We start from the raw sequence: 25,553 nt of genomic DNA, 5'->3' as shown, positions 1-25,553 counted from the left end.
CCATGCCTCAGCCTCCCAAGTATCTGGGATTACAGGCATGTGCCAACATGCCTGGCAAATTTTTTGTATTTTAGTAGAGACAGGGTTTTACCATGTTGCCCAGGCTGGTCTCAAACTCCTGAGCTCAGTTAATTCACCTGCCTTGGCCTCCCAAAGTGCTAGGATTACAGGTGTGAGCCACCGCACCCAGCAAATTTTTTTTATGGGCCATGTTTGAGACATAGACCCTTCTGACAATTTTTAAAACGAAATGACACATTTATTCTTTCCATTTTAACTGAACTATTGTGTAGCAGGGCAGTGTTTGGAAAAATGCACTGGGCAGGGAGGAACTTATGAGTCTGAAGCCAATGTGCCTCAGTTTCCTTCCCAGTAAACGACAAGGCAGAAGTTATTTAAGTGTGAATATGAATCCTCCAGTGATTTATATGCACATTAAAGTTTGAGAGGCAAACAAAGAATTGCTCACTTTGATAAGGCAGAATGTCGTTATATCTAAAGCCTCTTCTGGCAGGGTGCAGTGGCTCATGTCTGTAATTCCAACGCTTTGGGAGGCCAAGGCAGGAGAATCACTTGTGCCCTGGAGTTCAAGATCAGCCAGGACAACACAGTGAGACCCTGTCTCAAAAAATTTTTAAAAAAAATTGTTAAGCCCCTTCCTACTCTAATCTTTTGAAATTAAATTCTGAATTGGTCATTTATTCATCTGGATGTATTCCTATGGGCTTGAGCCAATATATGCTCCTTTAGAAAGATAGTTCTGTTCATGTTGAACCCTGCTGAACTCATCAGGTTCCACTCCCACGACTATGCTCCCAAGAGCAGATTGCTTAGCCTATAAGAATAGTGAGATGGCATTACATCTTCATTAGTTCAAACCCATCTGTCATACAGCTGGACTCTGAATGTCTGGACCTGGACTGTTTGGGGAAAAGAAGGCAGCCAGTAAGGCTTGTGTCTGGTTGCCAAGATTATAGGGCTTGGCTGGACTAGGCAAGACTTTACCTAAAGCACGTGAAATCAGCCCAACCCAAGATAGGAAGTAGAAATTAAATCTAAGAAGTGAAGCCAGAGATGAGAGCTGGAGGACTGAACTATCGAGGGAGTGAGGTGGAACCATAGTCAAGAAAACAAGATGTGTGGGCCGGGTGCAGTGGGTCACACCTGTAATCCCATCACTTTGGGAGGTCGAGGCAGGCCAATCGTTGGAAGCCAGGAGTTCATGACCAGCCTGGTTGTGCCACTGCACTCCAGCCTGGGCAACAGAGAAAGAGTCTGTCTCAAAAAAACAAAAACAAAACAAAAAACACGAAAAACAAAAACAAAAACAAAAAACAAGATATGAACAGAAACCATGTTCTTGGGAGCACCTATGCATATTTGCACAGTTTTGAATATGATGTCAAGAGGCTCAGGAATCCCCTAAGCCCCATGCAGACCCCTAAAGTTGATGGAAGCCAAGCCTGGAACTTCTGCTGGAGAAGAATGAAGGTTTTATGTAGCTAAAAGACCCTCCCCTTTTTCTCCTCTGGGACCCCTGCCCCCATCCCTGACACCTAACACTGGGACACAGAGGATCAGTCCATCAATACCCATTTTGAGATGGAAAACAGAAAACACCCAGGAGGCAAGGCACAGTATGTTTTTTGCCTTTGTCAACAATGGTCTTTGTCATGGGATTATGGAAAACAAGAAAGGATTGGCTGATGTGACCACTCTTGAAGCCTGGAAAAATAGGCAGGTGCTTTAGAAATTGCCAGCTGATGAAAGAGCACACAGAATTACCTTCCACTCAGCCCTATTAGCCCCTGGGGGCCTCTAATGATCCTTCAAGGAGATGTTAATAGCAAGGGCTGATTCTGAGCTTGAGAAGTCTTTTTTCTTTTTCTTTTCTTTCTTTCTTTCTTTCTTTCTTTCTTTCTTTCTTTCTTTCTTCCTTTCTTTCTTTCTTTCTTTCTTTCAAGATTCCTTTCTCGTTTTTCTGCTTCAAAATAGTGTGTAGATCTGATATATAAGCAAAGGTTGGTGGGAAAGACAGATTAGGTTCTCAAGGATAAAAATAAACATTCACCTGTCAAATGTTGATTGTAGTTTAATTTCCTGACAGCTTTATCCCATAAATAAGGGCTCCCAAGTTTCAATATCCTTTCCATATTTCAATATCCTTTGCAATTTCTAAAAAAGAAATTTCACTGATGCAAGTTGTCGTAGCATGACGGAAGAGATCTGGTGAGATCTCCTAATCCACTCACCTTTTAACACTCTTTTTCTTTCCACTGCTTTCACTGGGCAGTCTCCCTTCTTAAAGTGACAGATTCACAGGGATCCATCCAGCATTTGAAACAGGATTCTCAACCTCTTTGTAGGGTAGAAGTCATCTTGCTGGGCTCCACCTGTTCAGATCATGATTGACTTCTCAATATGTTGAGAGACAGAACGTTTGATAAGTAGCATGTTGATGCATTAAAAAATATGATCATTGATTACCAACTATATAGAATAATTGTGGTGTAGTAGACATCAATTTTGACTTAACATCACCAGAATACATGTAATTATGGGGCAGGGATGGCATGTTCATATTTCATCTGATTAACTTGTGAAAAAAACAATCACTTTGCAGCAGCCTTCACCTTCAGTTAGTTCAAAATGAGAGGGAAATAAGTTGAGGCCAGAATACAGGTTATTAGGAAATGTACAGAGGTGAAGACCCTGCAGTTGAGAGGAATGGATGTTAAATTGATCCAAGCATCATCTGATAACAGTTATACAGAGGGTGTCTGTGCATACAAAGCAGTGGAGTTCTGTAAGCCTATTCCTACAAATTTGTTCGATAATTACTGCTCTTATTTGTAATCCCTTATACAAATAAGTTATATGATTCACACCATTCTTTTTTTTTTTTTTTTTTTTTTTTTTTTTTTGAGACAGAGTCTCCCTCTGTCACCAGGCTGGAGTGCAGTGACACGATCTCGGCTCACTGCAATCACCGCCTCCTGGGTTCAAGTGAATCCCATGCCTCAGCCTCTCAGCCTCCCACGTAGCTGGAACTACAGGCGTGTGCCACCGTGCCTGGCAAATATTTTGTATTTTTTAGTAGAGATGGGGTTTCACCATGTTGGCCAGGATGGTCTCAATCTCTTGACCTCGTGATCCACCTGCCTCGGCCTTCCAAAGTGCTGGGATTACAGGCGTGAGCCACCGCGCCCGGCCGATTCACACCATTCTTAAGCAAATAAATGTAATTTTGTACAAAAAAGAAGGGATGGTTTGCTTTAAGATATGACTTATCTCAGTTACCCGTGGATAAGGAAGAAACCACAAAGGTCCAACATCTCAAACTCAAGGTCCAGCATCTCAACTCCCACAGCAGTAAGCAAACATCACACACAAAATGCCATCAAATTAATGTCACCACACTAATTGTTCTCTTTAGCAATGAAAGATAAGACATAATATAGATAGGAATTGAAGTGAATCTATTTGGAGGGTTTTTTTTTGACAAGCTTGTTGCTACTTAACTGTGTGGGCTTAGACAGGCACTTTGCATGTCTAGATCCTATTTGCTCATTTGTGAAATAAGAGGATTATATTTACAAGACTTAGCATTTATTGCACATTTTAACGGTGTCAAGCACTGTGCCTGGCATTTTAATGTATTGCCTTTAATCCTTAAAACAACTTTCTGAAGTAGATATTATTATCTCCACATTACAGAAGGGAAAGTTGAGGCCCAAAGAAGTGAATTAACTTGCCAGAAGAGACGTAAGAAACCAATGATGCATCTGCAATTGGAATCCTACTCTTTGGGGATCCAAGATATGGTCCTTGTCCTTAAGGTGCTTGTATGCATTTGGGAGGACTGCTGTAATAATGTACCTTAAACGGAATGGCTTTTACAACAGCAAGTGATTGTCTCTCAGTCCTGGAAGCCAAGATTAAGGTGTTGGCAGGGTAGGGTCGTTCTGAGGCTGTGAGGGAGAATCTGTTGAATGCTCCTCTCCTTTCTTCTGGTGGTTTGCTGGTAATCTTTGATGTTTCTCGGCTTGTGGCAGCATAATTCCAATCTTCACATGGGGTTCCTTCTGTGTGCATGTCTGTGCCCAGGTTCTCATTTTTATGATACAGATTAGGGACCTACCCTGCTCCAGTATGATGTCATCTTAACTAATTTCATCTGCAATGATGTTATTTCCAAATAAGATCACATTCTGAGGTACTGGGCATTAGGACTTCAACATATGAAGGTTTTGGGGGAGAGGAGAGTGAGGGGGTACACAATTCAATCCATAATAATGCGTATAAACTTGTTAAGGCTTCGAGATCAAAGTGCACAGAGTTAATTAATAGACTAAGCAACAGTTCCAGATGACACTATATGTCAGAGGGCACGAATGTTTGCTTCAGGCGGTAATCAGTGCTAGTTCTTTAGAAGCCTGAGATAATACATTTGGCTGAGATGATCGGAGAATGCCCCACACTGTGATGGGGTTTGAACAAAGTATCATACAGAGACAAACAAGGGGTGTTCTGCGTGTGCAAGACAGCTACATTTGTTAGAAGTTATGAGATATGTAAAGAAGTGGGAAAGTTGTCCTTGCCATCAAGGAGCTCACAGTCTAGCTCAACAGACAGAAATCAAACTTGAGAAAAGTGAACCATCAAGGCAAAGGCTTGAAACATGACTAAGCCACATGCATGTGGGTGACCATGCATTAAGGTGAACCACAGTGGCCACGTGAGTGACAGAGGCCAAGGTGAGCCCCAGTGCTTTGTGCGATGTTCGAGGTGAATAGTGACGTGGCCTGGACTTTTCAAAGGGTGGGCTTTGGATAGGAGAAGAGCAGGGAGAGGGGTTTCCAGAGAAAGAACGTGCTGTACACAAAGGGAGTAAAACTCCAGGCCTAACTGAAAGCCATTGGATGTGGTCATCGGGTGGAAGCACCAGGTCCTCATGGGGAAATGCTCCAGGGTTAAGAGTGGAAAAGCTGCCTGGCTGCCTCCATCTTTCCAGAATCCTGTTCTTAAGCCGCTGTCCTAGGAAGGCATTCACCAAAGTATGTAGTCAAAACTTTTGGTCTGTAGGACATTGTAGGGTGTTCCTCAATTAAAAAGAAAAAGGTTACAGGCTTAATAAGTGCAGGAAATAATAGATTAATCAATGATACAATTTAATTCAGGTCCTGGTGCGACTCAGATGGCGTACTCAAAGTGAGTAATTTTAGGGCAGTTTAGTAAATGACTGTGCAGGGTTTGAAGAAACCACAAAGGAGAGTACAGTGGCATTGGACTGTTACCAGCCAGGAGCTGTTAACCACCCAAATGGCTGAGGGACGAGGGAGAGAAAGATTACCTCAGAGAGATGCCCAACAGGACCTGTGTGCTTGACTTGAGGGGCACAGGCAGCCCAAGATGACTGGACAGGGCAGGGCTGGAAAATAACGTGCCCGCCTCATTCTCCTCCCTCCCTCTGACCTCCCATTGCCACTCGATGGCCAAATGCCCCTGCCTTTGGGCCACTTGGGACCCAAAGGAAGGAGGACCCATGGATAGAGAGCATCATGGCAGCCTCCAGGGCACAGAACAGGGTGGGAACAATGCACAATGGGTGTGGAGGGATGAGATGAACAGATGTCTCAGCACAAAGTTCCTTCACGGGAGGACTTCTTAGTACAAACCATCCAAAAAGGGGCAATGGAAGGCAGTATTCCTAAACTAGTTTTAGCATAAAACTCCTTTTTTGAAGGAGGACCAGCGATCAAAGGAAACCACCTTGGGAAGCTTTGATCTGTGGGATGAAATCCAAGCCTTTCATATCAGGCAAGCTGCTTTCAGATGAAAGTGTCAGAAACCGATCTCAAACTAACTGAAACAGAGAGAATGTGTTGGTTTACACGTAACTGACGAGCCCAGGAGAGGAGCATTGATTCTGGCATGAGTGGAAGCGGGAGCTCCGGCAATGATCAGAACTGTCTGTCCCTCCAGCTTTGTACACTGCCCACCTCAGCAACGTGTCATCCTGTATGTTAGCTCTCACCACAAGCTGGGCAATACCATCATGACTGCCCCACACCAACATCCTCCGGCTCAGGAACCCCAGTGAGGAAGGCACCTCCCTCTCCCATGTCTACACACAGACCCCTTGATGATTCTGAGTGCTCCTGCTTGGCTGAAGGCTTCATGTCGGAACAGTAACTGCCATTAGTTATGCCCAACCCTCTGGAAGTGAGGAGGGTGACTGACCCGGTTTTCACAGACCCACCAGGATCATGTGAGGTGAGAAAGGACTACTCCAAAGAAACAGAAAAAAAGGGTCATGAGAAAACACACAGACTTTAGTGGAAACTAAAACTATAGCTACCATGATCTACCATATTTCTTTGCAGGACATTCATGATTTCCCCTCCAGTTTGGCCACAAACTATAAATTCCAGTACTCGCTGCTCTCTTGTAAGACCTCCCTGCTCCCCTGTAAGACCTCCCTGCTCCATCCAGCTGGGCTGGTCTGCTTACTATTCCTTGAATACACCATAAATTTCCATATTTGTTCCTTAGGCCCTCTTTTGATTTGAATTCTGCTTCATCCAAATCAAGTCTCGAGGCTGCAACAGGCTAGGCACTATGGCTCATGCCTTTAATCCCAGCACTTTGGGAGGCCAGGACAGGAGGATCACTAGAGGCCAGGAGTTCGCGATTAGCCTGGACAACATAGTGAGACTATGTATCTACGAAAAATTTTAAAAATTAGCCAGACATGGTGGTATGCACCTGTAGTCCCAGCTACCTGGGAGGCTGAGGTGGGAAGATCACTTGAGCACAAGAGGTTGAGGTTACAATGAGCTATTATATGATCGTGCCACTGCACTCCAGCCTAGGTGACAGAGTGAGACTGTCTTTAAAAAATAAAATAAGACTGCAACAGAATCTGTCCACTGAGTGTACATTCCTCTACTCCAAACTGCAGTTCTTGTTTTCCCTCCTTGTAACTCCTATTGTATAAAAACTTCTGCACCATCCATTTGATATTTATTATAATCACCTTTTTTTGTTGCTGTGTGTGTGTGTGTGTGTGTGTGTGTGTGTCTGTCCTGTACCTCTACGGACATAACAAGATTGTAGCCTCCTTGAGCTCCACAATCATCATCTTTATACTCTTTGTATCTTTCTTGCTTGGCACATTGTACATGCTAATCTAATGTGCTTGGTTGTATTTCAAAATTTTAAGGCTAGCCTCCCACCTTTTCCTGCTTGCCTGCATATTTGTCTATTCTTTATGTCCTCTGCTGACTGATAGAGTGGCTTTGAAAAACATTCTTACCTTAGTTGGGTCCCAGTTTCCCAACAAGTGAGTGAGCAATGCTGATATTGTGGAAAAGAATAGCCCATTCATTCATTGTTTCATTCATTTACTCACACATTCAGCACCTACTGAGCACCTTCTACGAACAACATACTATGTTAGTGCTGTGAAGCAAAAAAAATGAAAAACAGATGTGTCCTAAGGATATTCAAAACCCTGTATGAAATATAAAATAAGAATAAAATTTTTAAAAGACAAGGTAGAAATGTCAAGACATTTTACCAACCTCCAGTAGAATGGAATTTGGGAACATCCAACAAAACTACATATAAGTTGACCTCTTGACCCAGCACTGCCACTTCTAAGAATTTACCATGAAAAGAGGCCTCCAAATATATGAAACAACATACTTACAAGAGTTTTTATTTTAACAATTTTGTAATAGAAAAATTAGGAAACAACCTAAATGACTATCCTTAAAAGACTATAGACTATCCTTAAAGACTGGTAGAATAAATCATGAAACATGATTATTATGTAATAATTATAAATTATTTTAAATGTTAATTAATTATATAATTATATTAATCATAAATTATTATGATTTATTCTACATGATGGAATACTATGCAACCCTAAAAAATACTGAGGAAAACTGTTATGGGTTAAGTGGATTAATTTCCAATATATACAGTTGGAAGAAAAAAGAAGCAAGGTACAAAAGTGCATATAATGTGCTACCTAGGAAGTATTTGTGTCAAAAATGTGAATCTAATCCTGAGTAAACAATCAGATGAATCAGAATATGGTACATTCTACAAGACAACTGTTGTGGGTTCTAAAATATAAAAGAGACAAAAATAAAAATAAAATAAAAGATGTCATTTAAAAAATTAAAATTAAGGGTATATTCTAAATAAAAGAGACAGAACAACTAAATTCAAAGCATGAAACTTGATTGGCTCTTATGTTAAAAAAATAATAAAATTAAAAGGCAGATTGAATACAATTAAGAAAAATTAAATATGGACCACTATTAGATATTATTAAATTGATCTTAATTTTCTTGTGTAATAACATTGTTGAGGTTGTGTCATAGCAAAACGAAACATGAAGATAGATGATACGTAGAGATACAAATAGGTAGGTAAGTAGAGATAATGTTAGTGTGTCAAATTATCAATAATTGGTGAAGTTAGGTGAGGAGTATACAGATGATCATTTTCTTTCTTCTCTTTCTTTCTTTCTTTTTCTCTTTCTCTCTCTCTTTTTTTTTTTTTTTCAAGATCTTGCTCTGTCACCCAGGCTGGAGTGCAGTGGTGTGGTCATAGCTCTCTGCAGCCTCAACCTACCAGGCTCAAGCAATCCTCCCATCTCAGCCTCCCAAGTAGCTGGGACTACAGGTATGTACCAACACACCCAGCTAATTTTTGTATTTTTAGTAGAGACAGCGTTTTGTCATGTTGCAGGCTGCTTACTTTTTGTGGGGTTTGAAAGCATTAAAAATAAATAATTGGGGAAGAAAAACATATCAAAAATTGTATTCATTAGTCAGAACACTTTCAATTCCAAGTAGAAACCAAACTCAAATAGACTTAAGCAAAAAAGAGAATGTATTAGGTACTCAGATGATGTCATATTTCTCTTTCTGTCAGGTGGCTTTCTTCTAACTTAGGCTCATTGCTGCCCGGTGTCAAGATAATAAGCAGCTTACATCCTACCAGTTAGAAATCTCCATAGAAAGACTTCTTGACCAATCATTCCAGCAAATGTCCCAGGCTGTCCCTTTTTGACAAACTTCAGGCTTGTTCTTGAACCAATTCTGGTCCCAGGAAGATACTGAGTTCTGATTGGCCAGGACTAAATGTCTTGCCAGTGTCTGGATATAGCCACCCACAAGCATGTACCTCCACCCCTAAAGTGAGGGAAGGATGGCTCTGCAAAAGAAAATCCAGATGCTATTGCCAAAAGGAAGGCAAATGGGTGCATGCCAGACAAAAGGAATGGTTCTCCACTGCAAAGAACATTGAAAAATTGAACATAAACATTAAAGCAAATCAAGCACTTATAAGCATTCAATCATATTAACCCATAAGAGAAAACATATTAGCCATTCAAAAATCCTGGTCATTTATTTCATGACTTTAGTATGGCAGAAGAAAATTGTCACTCTTCCTTTACATCTCTTAAACAAATTCAACACGAGGGGCAAGCTGAAGAGGAAATAACTACCTTGGATCTGACCTTATTTCTCTCAAATAATAGTTTGAAGAAGCTGTTCACTGCATCTGTACCTGAAGCTAGAAAGACCTCTTTTGATATAGACTTTGACAAATGAATGGAATACAAATCTCAATCTGATTGCTAGTTATGGGATCTGTACTATGGTCAGGGGACCACTGAGGGCAGCCTCAGTTCAACTGAAATATTTTGTTACTGGTTGGGTGGATTGTTATTTTAAATAGCATATTGATGTTTTCAGATAAACTTCTTAATGGTTCTATTTTTCCCTCTCAACATTGAGAAATAGCCCTTTTTATTCTATCCATGTGCAAATCATTACTTTCATGTTTAGTGTTTTATCATATTGAATATTTATTGAGTCTACTATGAATCAGGGAGTTTGTAAATACTGTCACAAGAAAATAAATTCATAAACTACCGTTATCATAAAGATTCCTGGAGCCTTCTGCCGTGTCGAGGACCTATCTCATTAGTCACTTAGGAAAGTTATATATGAGATTTACAGTCCCTGCAACTGGAGCTTTAGAGGTTTTCATATGTGATTGAAGTGCCCATCCATTATTACTGTTACCCAGTAAGTGCACAGATGGTGCTGCGAGCTGAGCAGCAAGGTGGGTGGGGACTCAAAGGCACTCCCCTGGTGCTTACAGAGGCCAGTGTGTGGGCTGGCAACAGAGTAGAAGGCGATGCAGCCAAATTCCATGTCTGACACCCTCAATCAGCAGGTACTGCTGTTCGAGGGACAAGTTAGGCAATGCAGTTTCTACAAGGTTTCCAAAAGGCCTGTGTCCCAAGGAGCACTGTGACCACAGCCCCCACAATTGATCACACCCTTTGGGTGAAGTGTTCTAAGGTCGGCTGTAGTCAAGGCGAGTCATCTACACAGGGCCCTTCTTTTATTTATTTATTTATTTATTTATTTATTTATTTAGAGACAGAGTCTCTCTCTGTCCCCCAGGCTGGAGTGCAGTGGCACAGTCTCGGCTCACTGCAAGCTCTGCCTCCCGGGTTCACGCCATTCTCCCGCCTCAGCCTCCTGAGTAGCTGGGACTACAGGCGCCCGCCACGACGCCCGGCTAATTTTTTGTATTTTTAGTAGAGACAGGGTTTCACCGTGTTAGCCAAGATGGTCTCGATCTCCTGACCTCGTGATCCACCCGCCTCGGCCTCCCAAAGTGCTGGGATTAAAGGCGTGAGCCACCGCGCCCGGCCGAGCCCTTCTATTAATAGATCTTTCCCACAGTGCCTTGGGCTTCATGTCTGTGGAGCTGTTTCCTTCCTGAGAAATGCAGACTGGGATGGAGCCTGCATTTGTGCCTGGATCCTGGCTAAGGAAGTCCCAGCCTCTACTTCCTGTGCATTTCATCCTTCATAACCCATAGCTCTCTGAGACAAGCTGTGCATTCTTCTTTTTCTTTTTTTGAGACGGAGTCTCGCTCTGTTGCCCAGGCTGGAGTGCAGTGGCGCAATCTCGGCTCACTGCGAGCTCCACCTTCCGGGTTCATGCCATTCTCCTGCCTCTACCTCCCGAGTAGCTGGGACTACAGGCGCCCGCTACCACGCCCGGCTAATTTTTTGTATTTTTAGTAGAGACAGGGTTTCACCGTGTTAGCCAGGATGGTCTGGATCTCCTGACTTTGTGATCCACCAGCCTCGGCCTCCCAAAGTGCTGGAATTACAGGCAGAGCCACCGCGCCCGGCCTGCATTCCTCTTGCTTTCAGATTGCAACTGATGTTCGGTATGTCAATCTAATCTTTAAAGTATATCTTATTTAAAGGCTCTGGAGATGTTTTCTATTTAAACAAAGCAAGGGGCAAATCTTAGAAAAGTGTGAGTAGGCTGGGCTCGGTGGCTCATGCCTCTAATCCCAGCACTTTGGGAGGCTGAGGCGGGTTGACCACGAGGTTAGGAGTTAGAGACAAGCCTGATCAACATGGTGAAACCCTGTCTCTACCAAAAATATAAAAATTAGCCGGGCGTGGTGACGTGTGCCTGTAATCCCAGCTACTGAGGAGGCTAAGGCAGAAGAATCGCTTGAAGCCTGGAGGCAGAGATTGCTGTGAGCCGAGATGGTGCTATTGCACTCCAGCCTGGGCAACATGAGCGAAACTCTGTCTCAAAAAAAAGAAAGAAAGAAATGAAAAGTGTGAGTAATTACTCCATATTGATTTATTCTATAAACTTGCATCTTATTTCACTAAAATTTAAATATTGGAGGCTTGGGCGAGTTGGTCCACAACTGTAATCCCAGTGCTTTGGGAAGCTGAGGTAGGAGGATTGCTTGAGCCCAGGAGTTCAAGACAAGCCTGGGAAACATAGAAAGACCCTGTGTCTACAAAAAATACAAAAAAAAAAAAAACCCAAAAACCAAAAACAAAAAAAACAGCCAGGTGTGGTGGCACACACCTGTAGTCCCAGCTACTTGGGAGGCTAAGGTGGGAGGATAGCTGGAGCCCGGGAGGTAAGGCTGCAGTGAGCTGTGATCATGCCACTGCACTCTAGTCTGTGTAATTGAGTGAGATCTTGTCTCCAATACATATATATAAGATATACTTTAAAGATTAGATTGACATATATATATATACACACATATATGTATATATATATATGTACATATATATGGTGGTTAGTTTACTCTTTCCAAGGGGCCAAGTTGGTGATCATATCATAGTGACTCTGGCCAGAGAGCTGAACTTTCTCCTTGCTGTCCTCTGTTGCCAGGGTATCTTCTCCTTTGGGCTTGGGGCAACCATCCTCAGCTTCTTTATCTTTTCCCCCTTACTGTACAACACAGTGACTGAGCAACCCCAAGGACTCATTTTGGAGGAGTTGAAGGAGTTCGCATGGGGCGCTGTATTTGTGATTCATTTCCGTTAGCCTTACAGAGATGATGGATGGCACTGAATAGCACATCTAGCATTTGAGGCTTGATATTAGCTAATGATAGAGCCAGGCCCCTGTGGCTCTCACTGAATGGGAAACTTAGCTATTAACTAAAATTAAGTGACTCATTTTGAGGTCAAACCGTAAGTCAGGGATAGAATGAGAATTGAAATCACAGCTCCAAAGAGCTGCAAACACAAAGACTTGAAGATGGGAAAAAAAGGATACAATTTAGGAAGATTAGTTACCCTTTCTCCTGCTTCACTGACAGCCAACCCTGGCTATGGACTATTCTCAGAGATTAATAATTCATTTTGAACCTTAATAATGAATTAGAGTGTTTATGTACACAGCATCTTTGTGTGACAGTTCTGTGCTCTCCTCTCGAAGAAAAATGAAGCAGGTTTAAATGGTTTACAGATCTCTGACCACTCATCTACAACGTTGATGCAGTTCAACTTAATTCAGCAAGAATTTACTTAGCACACATTGCGTGCCAAGCATTGGGCTAATCCTCTAAAATCAATACTGGGGTGCAGTGACTCCTGTCTGTAATCCCAGCACTTTGGGAGGCCAACGTGGGTGGATTACCCGAGGTCAGGAGTTCGAGACCAACCTGGCCAACATGGCGAAACCCCATCTCTACTAAAAATACAAAAATTAGCCGGGCATGGTGGCAGGTGCCTATAATCCCAGCTACTTGGGAGGCTGAGGCAAGAGAATTGCTTGGAACTGGGAGGCAGAGGTTGCAGTGAACCAAGATCGCGCCATTGCACTCCAGCCTGGGTTACTGAGCAACACTCCATCTCAATAACAATAATAATAATGTTTAAAAATTAAAAAAATAAAATGAATACTAGAAATTTAAATAAGACCAAATCCCTGCCCACAATGAACTTGGAATCTAGTCCTCTGTTCATTTATTACCTTAAATTTTATTATTTGTACCATTCTCTTTTTGACTGGTATAATTACAAGAAGAACACAATTACATTTTGACTTAAAAGTATCAAGAACACACAGTGTTCTTGAGGACATGATGGTGATTTGTCATTTGGCCAGATGAACTGGCGAATGCCAACAGGCACACATTAACATCGGCTGCTGCCCTTCAGTTGTAGACTTGGAAAGCATATTCTAAATCCCCCAGTGAAATGTTTTGGCAGGCATTTTCATCCAGATATTATTAACAGTCAAACTAAAACAATCCACACATCAATTCTGACTCTCAGGGAGGTCCTGGATGGAATTGTTAGGGACTAGAGAGCTTCAAGTGCTTTTGTCCAACCAAATCACATTTCCCAATCAGTCATAATCTTTTAAGTAGCTTTTCTGTTTGGGGTAAATAAGGTAGCACAGGCATTTCCTTGTCCAGCCACTTTTTGCGTTTTTCATTACTGTCACATTTTTGGAGGTTATGACTGATCCAAGACTTAACTATATAAGAATCCTCTCAACAGTAAAAAGACCTTTGGGGAAAAGCATCACACAAGTATACAACCAGTTGGAGAGCATGATCTGTGCAGTCCATTCATTCAACAATGACTTATCAAGCACTCTGCTAGACCTTGTACATCTTAGACCAATGACTCAATCTTTGACCCTCAGCTTTCCTCCTCTGTGAAATGGGAATAATATACCTACCTCACAGGGTGGTGATGGACATGAACTCAGCAGCTATGTGAAAGTTCTCATCCCAGGGCCCACACATCCCAGGGGAGCTGTTCAGTCAACATGAGTTTCCTTCACTGCTAGGGGAAAAGGGTCACACCTATCAGTGAAATGTTTTGTTTTGTTTTTTCCCTCGCTTTTTTCAGATTGCCTTCCCCACTTCAGCCCTCTTCAGCTTTACAGATGCACTCTTGGAAATTCCTTCACGCTTCTGTCCTCTGACCTCGTAGTCTATCCTCATTCTTACCTACTGGGTCTCAGAACATCAGCCATCCTTCCTGCTAGCCGAAACCATTCCTCCTGTGCTTGGGAGCCTACCTTCCTGATTCCTAACAACATCCTGCCATCTAAAACATCATTCTCTTCCTGTCTTCAGGTACCATATTACTTTCTGCCTATAAAGAAGCTTGACTTTCCTCCTGGGCTCTTGAGCCCCCCATCTGACCGACCACAACCTTCTCACTCTGTTTTACTTCCAAGCCAGGCTCTGGAAGGAGTGGAGACTGTCTACTCTCACCCTACACAAGCCACTGTCCTCTGGCTTCCAGCTTCCCCATGCCACTGAGGCAGCCCTTGCCAAGATCATCATTCATTTCCAGACCTACTGGATGTTATTTCGCCTTCTTGTTCTCCTCAGTTCTTCATAATTTTGGAGACTGTTTTCTTTTTGAAACTGCCACTTCCTTGGCTCTGTGTTGCTGCCATTTGAGTCCTCCCCTTCCTGGCTACTCTGGAGCTCCTCATCCGTTCCACCTGATGATAGTGACGAACCTGCACTCTGGCCTTAATTTGTGCAGGTGGTTTTCTAAGCACTTTACATATATTAGCTCATTTTAATCTACACAACAAACTTTTTTTTTTTTTTTTTAAGAGGCAGGGTCTCGCTCTGTCACCCAGGCTGGCATGATCATAACTCACTGTAACCTCAAACTCCTGGGCTAAAGCAATCCTCCTGCCTCAGCCTCCCAAGTAGCTAGGACTACAGGCATGCACCACCATACCTGAATACATTTTTATCTTTTGTAGAGATAGGGTTCTCCCTATGCTGCCCAGACTGGTCTCAAACTCCTGGTCCCAAGCCATCCTCCTGCCTCAGCCTCCCAAATTGCTGAGATTACAAGCATGAGCCACCATGCCCACCCACATCTTTAATGAGTACTATTATTTCCCCCATTTCCTATACAAAGAAAGCAATGCTGGGAAAGGCTAAGCAATCTGCTAAGAGTGACACAGCTCAGAAGAGGTGGGACCTGCCTCAAACCCACATGGTCTAGCCCCAGAAAACCCTTATCACTACCTACATGTGAGTTCTTCTCCTCAACCTTTTTATTAATTTTAACATTTCAACATTTTTGTTTTCATTCTGTATGTTCTCCCAGGGATGTCCGATTTGCTCCCATTCTTTTAATTATTAGCTACCTGCATATCAATGACTTCTGTGTCAGTTCAGTCTCTCCAAGAAGCAGACACCAAAAGGGAATGAGAGATACCAGGCACTACTGGGAGAAATGCCTGCAAGGGATAAAGAAGAGAGGGAGCAAAAGAAGGCAGGGCCAGCCTTCAGACCATTGTACCAATCAGATATCTGTGAAAGGAAAAGGGGCAGGAAAGAGGATTGGGTAGGAAGGAAGAGCCCCAGATTGGAGTAAAGGAGAAGAAAGTCTGCCAACTACACTCCTAGTAGCAGGTTCTCCCATCAGGATATCCCAGCAGCCCAACTCCATGGTCACCAGAAAGCCCAAATCTACATTTCCAGTCCTAACCTCTGTTTCAGCTCCAGTCTTATACCCAACCACTTCCCATACGCATACAAGACCCACAGAACCTCAACGTCAGTATGGCCAACAATGACTCATTATCTTCTTCTGGCCTCACTGCTTGAAGCTCCACATTCTCTATATTCCTTAGCTCCCTATGTGATACTACCATCCACCCATCACTTAAGCTTATCCCTCCGGTCTGCCCATACAATCAATAGCCAAGGTCTATGGACTTTATGTCTAAAATTTCTGTTGAATTTGTTGGTCATCTCCTCTCCATGCATACTACTGCTGCCTTTGTACCCTCGTCATTTTACTCTGTTGTAAGAACTCTGTATCTCTGTTCTTTGTCTCTGCTCTCTTCCCACTGCACTGTCAACAGTGATTCCTCTCCCCTCTGTGCCCCGCTTCCATAATGACCGCATGAACAGAAAATCTTGATATAGTGAAGGCTTACAGGCAAGCCAGAGTGCTGCAAGACTTCAGATAGGGGACCCTCAGCCCCTGACAGAAGTGCAAGGAGGGCTTTCTAGAGGAAGACACCCAGAAAAAGCATAAAGCAGATGACAAGGCCCTATTCAAATAAATAATTATTCACTCGGCCATGGTTTTTCGTGGCCAAGAAAGGTTTAGTCATAAGAAAATTTCATGCTGCTATTAAAAGAGTTGATTGCTAAAGGCGAGTAGGAAGGTGCTTCAGTTTTTCCACAACTTTGAGGACCTTTAGTGGGGCTTCTCTTTTAACCACAGCCAACATTGACACCTAACTGTCGGATGGGTTTCAAGTTCAGCCGCTGACTTTGCCACAGTGCTCCCTGACCTCACCTCACACTTCCCACCTCCTTTTAACTTGAGAGACAAACTCATTCTCACCACTCTGCAGGGAGGTATTGTTTATTGTCTCTTGGAAGAGAAACTTGAGAAGGCAAACTGTGTGGGCCTCTCCTGCAGGTACAATGAATTCTTGATGGGTCTGAGAAACAACTGCTGATCAGAGTCTATTTCAGTTTACAAAAATATATCAAAGATCTGTAGAAAATCACCCAGGTTTTGAGTCTTTTGAGTTTAATTTCAGAACATGTCAATAGAGTTATGACTGTAAGATATTCTGGAGGACACAGGATATTTTGCTCAGTGAACTGAATTGTGAAAGTTTAATCAGCTCACTTACCCTCCCCTATCTCCACCCATCCAGGATACAGAAATGAACACTTCCCTCCTTTCAGAAGTAATTTATCCTACATTCTCTATGAGATAGTGGGTGGAAACTATAATAGATCAGATAAACTGATACACATGAAGATGTTATAACTATAAATATTCCCAAAAATATGCCTTTTAATTACAGTGTCTAAACATGATTTCCTTAGAGAATTTCATTTTAGTAACACATAATTTATAAACTTGCTTTATATTCATGTTTCTTTTCTAAAGGAAATAATTGCATTATCTTCCTTTGACTGTAGGGGGACAGACAGCAGGAGAAACAACTGAAAGGAAAAGTCATGGGTATCGATTTGATTGTTCAGGCAGATGATTAACTGCCTCTGCAGAGGCAGCCCCAAGGGCCATGAAAGCCATTGCTCAATTTAAGACTTTCCAAGTTTCCCTCTTTATTATCGAAATCTGCTCTTTGTTTCTTAGCTTGAAAACTTCATTTTGTTGACTGTAGTTTTTCCTCCATGCTCAAGACTAGCAAAGTGGATACCAGCTCTATGCAGAATGGTGCCTCTCTGAGCTGGTGTTTGTCTTTACATGCCAAGGTGCAAAGCAACCAGGGCTATGAGAAGATGCCCAGAGAGGTCAGGCTTGGCATCTGGGAGAGGAGGCAGTGACTACCACCTTTTGTGGCCACTCATTCTCTTTGGAATCAGATGGACCACAGTACAAAGTGGCACTTCCCTGGTGGACCAAACGACTGGTTTTCTATAGTCCAGGTAGATGCTGCACACACCTTGCTAATCACCAAGCTATAGAGTGTTTATTAGTAGCTACCATTATTATTATTAAATAAATGTGAGCAGATTAGTGGCGCTTAAAAGAACATGTTTCTTGGCCGGGCACGGTGGCTCACACCTGTAATGCCAGCACTTTGGGAAGCCGAGGTGAGTGGATCACCTGAGTTCAGGAGTTTGAGGCTAGCCTGGACAACATGGTGAAACCCTGTATCTACTAAAAATACAAAAATTAGCCAGACATGGTGGTGGGCACCTGTAATCCCAGCTACTTGGGAGGCTGAGGCAGGAGAATCACTTGAACCTGGGAGGTGGAGGTTGCAGTGAGCTGAGATTGTACCACTGTACTCCAGCCTGGGCGGCAGAGTGAGACTTGGTCTCTAAATAAATAAATAACATCTCTGTCACTCAGGTCTATTCCATGAGCTTCCTGGGCATGAGACTGAGGAGTGGTTTGTGCCTAAGATCCTCACCTGTGTTGGGTGTCATGACAAGACTAAGGTTGTGAAACTCTGGTCCAAGAATAATCTCTCAGGGGGGATCTCTGGGCCCCTAAGCTGGTGTAGGACCATACTTATGTACATGACCATATTTTTTTCCCTCTTCCTTCTCAGTTTGCTGCCTGACCACAGGTACTAACACAACACAATGTTCAGTTGGCTCTTAACTTCAGATACTCTCCCTCTGAAATCTCCTTTTGCTGAGTTGTCTAGAACCAAGCTGCTGCCTCCAACCTCTTCTGCAGCTCTGCCCTCATACCTTTAAATATCAAAGGAACAAGGAAATAGAATCAATCGGCCTGGGCAACATGGCAAAACCCTGTTTCTACAAAAAAAATATAAAAAATTAGTCAGGCATGGTGGTGTGCACCTGTTGTCCCAGCTACTCAGGAGGCTGAGGTGGGAGGATTGCTTCAGCAGGGGAAGCAGAGGTTGCAGTGAGCTGAGGTCACACTACTGCACTCCAGCCTGTGTGACAGAGTAGGACCCTGTCTCAAAAAAAAAAAAGGAAAATAGGATCAATAACCCAGCTGTTCCAGGACATTGTGCATTTAGTGTGTCAGGACAATCGGCTGTGTTTTCCCTATTTCAAGCAATAAGTATTCAAACCCCAACTCCGCCATTTAATGACTGTGTGATCTTGGGTAAGTTTCCTAACCTCTCAAAGACTCAGTTTCCTTATCTGAAAAATGGGAGTACAATAGGGTTGTTGTGAGTGTTGAGTGAGATAATATTGTTGGGAAAAAAGCTTTTCCTCTTCCAACTTGGGTTCAGCGGCTAGGGGCTTACAAATTTAACTGACTATAGACAGATTAACAGAGAGAAGACAAAGTTTATTATGTGGGTAGGAGCCTTTAGATTAAATAGTTCCTCAAGGCTGGATACAGTGGCTCACACCTGTAATCCCAAGCACTTTGGGATTGGGTGGGAGGATTATTTGAGCCCGGGCAACATAGCAAGACCACATGTCTACAAAAAAATAAAAATAAAAATTAGTTGGGTGTGGTGGTGCACGCCTGTGGTCCTACCTGTTTGGGATGCTGAGGTGGGAGGATGAATAGAGTCCAGTAGTTTGAGGCTGCAGTGAGCTATGAAGGTGCCACTGCATTCCAGCCTAGGTGACAGAGTGAGAAACTATCTCAAAAAAAAAAAAAAAGAAAAAGAAAAAGAAAAAGAAATGGCTCCTCAAGTAGCTAGAGATAGGAGTTTATACCAACTACATAGAGTAAAAGGAGGCAGGAGAAAGGGCTTCCATGGAAGAACAAATGAAAGGTATGACAGTTTCAGATAATTTGTTTAAGCAATTGCTCATCCCAGTACTAATGGTTAGTCTCCTTTCTGGCTATAAACCCCCTGGAGAGGGAATTTATGGCAGCTATAATTTTTGGAAGATCCTGCTTAAGTCAGCAAAATGAAGTTTAGAAAACGTTTCTTTTTTCACGGCTGCTACTTCTTCAGATGCTTTTAGCTTGAATTTTTTTTTTTTTTTTTTGAAACAGACTTCCACTCTTGTCGCCCAGGCTGGAGTGCAATGGCACAATCTCAGCTCACTGCAACCTCCGCCTCCCAGGTTCAAACAATTATCATGCCTCAGCCTCCCAAGTAGCTGGGATTATAGGTGCCCAGCACCATGCCCAGCTACTTTTTATATTTTTAGTAGAGACAGCGTTTCACCATGTTGGCCAGGCTGGTCTCGAACTCCCGACCACAGGCGATCCACCCAACTCAGCCTCCCAAAGTGCTGGGATTACAGGCGGGAGCCACTGCGCCCGACTGCTTGAAATAATTTTTATGCTACTGAGGTGCATTTCAGATCCCTTCATTTTAAAATGCATAGTGCTATCTATGTGTTAGTTTGTTGTTTTGTTACTATAGTGTTGTTGTCATTGTTGTTGTTACAAGATAGGTAAATCTTTCATAGAGGCATTACCAAAAAAGTGGCACCTTACCCTTAGGACCAATGGCTCCCCTTCGGGAGCTGAAGAGTGGGATGTTTCATAGAAGTTATGGCAGCAAAGGTAGCCATGAGGGGAAATACTCTGCTTGTCCCAAGAGGAGAAAAGAAATTTCCATTCCCCCTTCTTTTACCATAAGCACAAATGAAGAGTTTCTGTAACAAAAGGCCTCTTCTTTGAGCCCCAGCACAGAAAAAAAAATAAAGCCGAATAAAAATCATTTTATTTATGAAGTTTTTGTTCCAGGTGTCTGTAGAGATACCCAGAATGAGGTAAGATACATGGCAGAGGGATTCTAGCGTTGAGGAAGAATTAATCACCTAACAAGGTCTAGATGAAAACTCACACCCAAGGTTGTATATTTTTAAATCCTGGGTCACAAAAAGACTTGCTTAAAGTGAATACTTTTATGTAAAGGTGTTTTCTGGTTTCAAGATATTTTAAACACTTATTAGAAAAAAAATCATTAAAATAAGAGAGAAATCTCTGTTTTGCTCATTAGAGAAAAAAACGGCAGAATGATCCATATTGCATAGATTTTCATGTTTTAATTTATTTTTCAGGAAATCACACTCATTCTATTTGTGGTACAGAGTGTGTAGTTTGGGGTGAAGTCACATTAGAAAAAAATCCTTGTATTATGTAATAATGTCTAACAGAGTTATTATAACAAAACAGACTGATTCCTAAAGGAAAATTTACTTTAATTTTATCATTTATCATTTTAAGGATTTATTAACTGCATGCAGTGTAAAGGACATTGCTTCAAATCTATTAATGTTTTTCTATACTTGTGCAAATGATTTTAAAAATGGATAAATCTAAAGTTTATTTATTTATTTATTTATTGAGATAGAGTCTTGCTCTGTCACCCAGGCTGGAGTGCAGTGGCACAATCTCAGCTCACTGCAACTTCTGCCTCCCAGGTTCAAGCAATTCTCGTGCCTCAGCTTCCTGAGTAACTGGGACTACAGGTGTGTGTCACCACGCTTTGCTAATTTTTGTATTTTAGTAGAGATGGGGTTTCACTATGTTGGCCAGGCTGGTCTTGAACTCCTGACCTCAGGTGATCCACCCACCTCGGCCTCCCAAAGTGCTGGGATTACAGGCGTGAGCCACCACGCCCAGCAAACCTGAAATTTCAATAGGGCAAGGAAGATGATTTAACAAATCTTGTATTCAGGAAGGTGGACTCCCCACCTCTTCCTGGCTAAATGGTAATTAAATAAGAAGAGAGGAGAGTAAGGTACATTAGTGATTGGAAAATGAAGTTTGCTTGCTTGTTTGTTTTAACATAAACACACTGCCCAGCATTTTTTGGAGTAACCTAGTGATGCCAATGATAATTAGTCGAGTTATAGAGTTGTGCACGTTAAGAACATGGAGCATATATTAACAAATAGGCATTTTTTGAATCATTTAAGAAGTGGCATTTTTCTTACTCCAAGAGGTCCCCCATGTTTCCCCACTTTTCCTTCCTCATGGGCACTTCCTTATGACAAGTAAATAACAGAGCTGCTTAACTGATCTATTCACATTTTTAAAAAATCTTATTCTCTGCATGTTGCTAGCATTTTTATCTGCATAATTAATTCTTTTGGATTATAAATCCTTCAAGCAGTAGCCTTCAGCTCTGATGTCATGAGCTATTGGTATGTCATTATCTGTACAAGAGAAAGGAAAAGAGCCGTAATTTGTGGGGTGGGATGTGGGTGGGATTGAGTATAACTCATGGCCTAGGCCCATAAAGCATTTACGAAGCCCTGGGAGCTGGTGCCCCAGGCAAATGTCTTCCAGCAGGTGTGTCCCTGCAGAACAAGGTTGAGACCCAGAGCCTGTATGGCTTGGGGTCATGTTGACCCAGATGATTCTGCCCAGCATAGAATACAGTGTCACTGCAAGTGGGCATCTCAAGAAGGTTGCCGGCTGGTGATGGTGGCAATCACGGTGACAATGAAGGTGGTAGTGGTCATCATAACATACCTTTGCTCTCAAGCAATTCTTAATTTCCTCTATTTCACCATCTCTTAGCCTAGACCTAGAAAAACTGGACGATGAGTACTTAAAGCCAAAGACTCCTTCCTCAGAGGAAGGCCAATGAAAGAAATGTACGAGGTAGGTTGTGTCAACTCTTCTCCTCTGCTTGTCACACTCGTAGTCACGGATAAAGATCAGAGCTGCTTTCCCATGTCTGGGGCCCTTCCAGAGCCCCATCCATATGAGGTCCAAGTTCAGCTCCACTAGAAAAGATTAACAGGTCTTGCTTTTTGTAGCAGACACCGTTCATTGCGTACTCAACAGCTGGTTTCAACTCACCCATTCTGGCTTTCGCTCTGCAGCCATGAGCTAAAGGAAGGCATTCATTGTCAAAGGCAATCACAGCAGTGTCCTTCTCTTTGCCAGCGACTGATGTAGGCTTTGGCACCATGACCCGATCCTTATTTGAGGGTAAGATACTGGAGCTGCTTCTGAGGAGGCTTTTCCTCATCAATTAAAAACAAAAAGATGAGGCCAGGTGTGGTGGCTCATGCCTGTAATCCCAGCACTTTGGAAGGCTGAGGTGGGTGGATTGTTTGAGGTCAGGAGTTCAAGACCAACCTGACCAACATGCTGAAACCCTGTCTCTACTAAAAAAAAAAAAATACAAAAATTAGCCGGGCATGGTGGCAGGTGCCTGTAATCCCAGCTACTTGGGAGGCCGAGGCAGGAGAATCACTTGAAGCTAGGAGCCGGAGGTTGCAGTGAGCTGAGGTGGCACCACTGCACTCCAGCCTGGGTGACAGAGCGAGACTCCATGTCAAAAACAAAACAAAACAACAAAAACAAAAAGATCCTAGGTGTGGTGGCCCTTCCTGTAATCCCAGCCCTTTGGGAGGCCAAGGAGGGTGTATAACCTGAGGCCAGGAGTTCAAGAGCAGCCTGGCCAACATGGTGAAACCTTGTCTCTACTAAAAATACAAAAATTAGCTGGGCGTGGTGGTGCACACTTCGGGAGGCTGAGCAAGAGAATCACTTGAGCCCAGGAGGCGGAGGTTGCAGTGAGCCAAGATGGCACCACTGCACTCCAGCCTGGGTGATAGAGCAAGACCCTGCCTGAAAAAAAAAAAAGAAAAAAGAAAAGAAGAAGAAGAAGCCTGTTACTAGGCCAAACATGGTGGCTTACACCTGTAATCCCAGCACTTTGGGAGGCCGAGGCGGGTGGATCACCTGAGCCCAGGAAGTCGAGGTTGCAGTGAGCCCTAATTGTACTACTGCACTTCAGCCTGGGCCACAGAATGAGACCCTGTCTCCAAACACACACACAAAGAAGCCTGTTATGTTTAAAGCACTTTAGGATTGGCAAGTCTTCTGTGGCTCACAGGCAAAAGCTTTCCAACAGACACATCTTTTATAATATCCCAGGCGTGTGATAAGACGATCAGGGATGAGAGCCCCCCAGGAAAATATGTTGTCCCAGCCACCTGGATTCAGTTGCTCATTTAAATCACTAAAAAAATCAGTGAAAACTATAGTTCCTTAGTCCCCTATATCCATTCATTCACTCATTAAGTGAATATTCAGTGAGCTCTTCCTATGGTTTTGCTATAAAGGACACCAAGAAACAGAGTATCTAGCAGTGACTCAGTACTTGAGCATCCCCCAAGAACTTCACATACACCTCATTTGATGCCCTGAAGAACCCAGTGAAACCAATATTATTATTATTCTCATTTTATCTAGAGAAATGTGAGGCTCAAAAAGATTGTCAAAATTTCCATAACCTGACTTTAAGTCCAGGGATTTTTTTCCACCAAACCCAAATTGCATGTTGCCCTCAGGAAGCTTAAGGTATAAAAGTAGGGATCTAGGGTATGCATATATTTAAAATTAAATAATAAACAAGATTTAGATAGCAATACAAATAGTTATTCAGAAATTTTGCAGGGTAGTAAGTAGTTAAGGACCAAACTGGTAAGGGAGAGAATAAGCATTGTTCAAAAGGAACTTAGTACTGTTGATGGAGAAGCAGATTTTATGCTCATTGTAAATGGGAAAAATCTTTCCCATACAAGCACTAACGGCTCATGTTTGGAATCTGACATAATCATATAAAAACTATTGCTAACTTCAAACAAGTAAAAAATGCATAAACTAGACTCATATTTCTTATCAGATCTTTATCACCTACTTTTGCCACCTATAAATAGTTAATTCTATTTATAGAAAAGAATAGTTAAGCTTGAAAGAACTTCATAAAATAACTTCATTTGAAAAGCATTAATGTGTAGATATTAAGAATATTGGAAAAAAGGATTTAAGGTAATCTTGATTTGCCCCAATAATAACTGAAGTGAATGAAACACATTAACATTAGATTCTTATTTTTACTAACTTCATGGAATTAGTAATACTCAAGCACTCTACAACAGCATTGCCTGATTCATTAGCCAGTAGTCACTAGGTATATTTGGCTATTTAAATTTTAATAAAAGCTGGGCGCTGTTGTTCATGCCTGTAATCCCAGCATTTTGGGAGCCCAAGGCAGGTGGATCACTTGAGCTCAGGAGTTCGAGACCAGCCTGGGCAACATGGTGAAATCCCATCTCTACTAAAAATAAAAATTAAAAAAAAATTAGCCAAGCATGGTGGTGCTCACCTATAGTACCAGCTACTTGAGAGGCTGAGGCAGGAGGATCATTTGAATCATATGATTCTGGTGACAGAGGTTGAAGTGAGCTGAGATCGCACCATTGCACTCCAGCCTGGATGAGGAAAGTGAAACCTTGTCTCAAAAAAAAAAAAAGTAAAGGGAGGCTGAGGCAGTAGGATAACTTGAGGCCAAGAGTTTAAGACCAACCTGGGTAGCACAGCAAGACTCCATCTGTACAAAAAATAAAATAAAATTTGCCACATGGATGGTGCATGCCTGTAGTCCCAGCTACTCAGAAGGTTGAGATGGGAGGATTGCTTGAGCCCAGGATATACAGGATACATGAGCTGTGATTGAGCCATTGCACCCCAGCCTGGGTGACAGAGTGAGACCCTGTCTTTAAAAATAAATAAATAAAATGTAAAATTTCATTCCTCAGTTGCACTAGCCACATTTCATGTCCTCAATAGCCACATGTGGTTAGTAGTTATATGGGACCATGCAAATATAGAACATTATGATCTTTGCAGAAGTTCTACTAGACAATGCTGCTCTAGATCCTGGCAAATGAGAGGGTATCATGAGGAATAGAAAATGATTTTTTAAAAGAAAATGGGTGGCTGGGCACGTTGGCTCACATCTGTAATCCCAGCA

General features: G+C 42.4%; 1 long non-coding RNA gene across 1 annotated transcript in view; it reads right to left on the bottom strand.

Annotated features, from left to right (window-relative positions):
• LOC129011697 (uncharacterized) overlaps positions 1-24,980 on the bottom strand; it is a 57,224-nt gene extending 32,244 nt beyond the window's left edge. Inside the window, exons 1-3 of the long non-coding RNA XR_008493403.2 lie at positions 24,906-24,980; positions 14,073-14,176; positions 2,253-2,393 (exon numbers count right to left, since the gene is read on the bottom strand). This is a non-coding gene — a long non-coding RNA (uncharacterized LOC129011697). The remainder of the gene's footprint in view (positions 1-2,252; positions 2,394-14,072; positions 14,177-24,905) is intronic.
• Positions 24,981-25,553: the final 573 nt, after the last annotated feature.

The sequence above is a fragment of the Pongo pygmaeus genome, chromosome 14 (genome assembly GCF_028885625.2).
Source record: "Pongo pygmaeus isolate AG05252 chromosome 14, NHGRI_mPonPyg2-v2.0_pri, whole genome shotgun sequence".
In the NCBI taxonomy this organism is placed as follows: Eukaryota; Metazoa; Chordata; class Mammalia; order Primates; family Hominidae; genus Pongo; species Pongo pygmaeus.
The sequence above is the reverse complement of the archived record's forward strand: the minus strand, read 5'-3'. Positions and strand labels throughout refer to the sequence as shown.